Below are 376 nucleotides of genomic sequence, written 5' to 3'. Positions count from 1 at the left end.
TGTAGGTTCTTGGTATTCATCACTTTGAATATTTCTTGCTGTTTCTTCTAGCTTCTTCTATATGTTATTGATTTTTTCAGCTGTTTCTTCTTGCTTCTTGCATAAGTTGTTGATTTTTTCCTCCATCCAGTTTATGCATTCTAGTACTCTTATTGCGAATTTTTTTTCTGTCATGCTGCATGCCTTGGTTTCACTTAGCTGCTTATTTGGTGAGTCCTCCTTTTTTTTCCTTTGGGGTTTCCTTTGTCTACCCATGTTTGATCTTACCGACAGATCTAATTGTTGAGTCATTCAGCGGCTGCTCTTTGGGTAGCAATGGCTCCTCACGCTGCGGTTGCTCCATGGGTGATTGTGGTAGCAGCTGCGCCTCCGTTGG

Source organism: Myotis davidii, unplaced genomic scaffold (assembly GCF_000327345.1).
Source record: "Myotis davidii unplaced genomic scaffold, ASM32734v1 scaffold2773, whole genome shotgun sequence".
Classification (NCBI taxonomy): Eukaryota; Metazoa; Chordata; class Mammalia; order Chiroptera; family Vespertilionidae; genus Myotis; species Myotis davidii.
The sequence above is the reverse complement of the archived record's forward strand: the minus strand, read 5'-3'. Positions refer to the sequence as shown.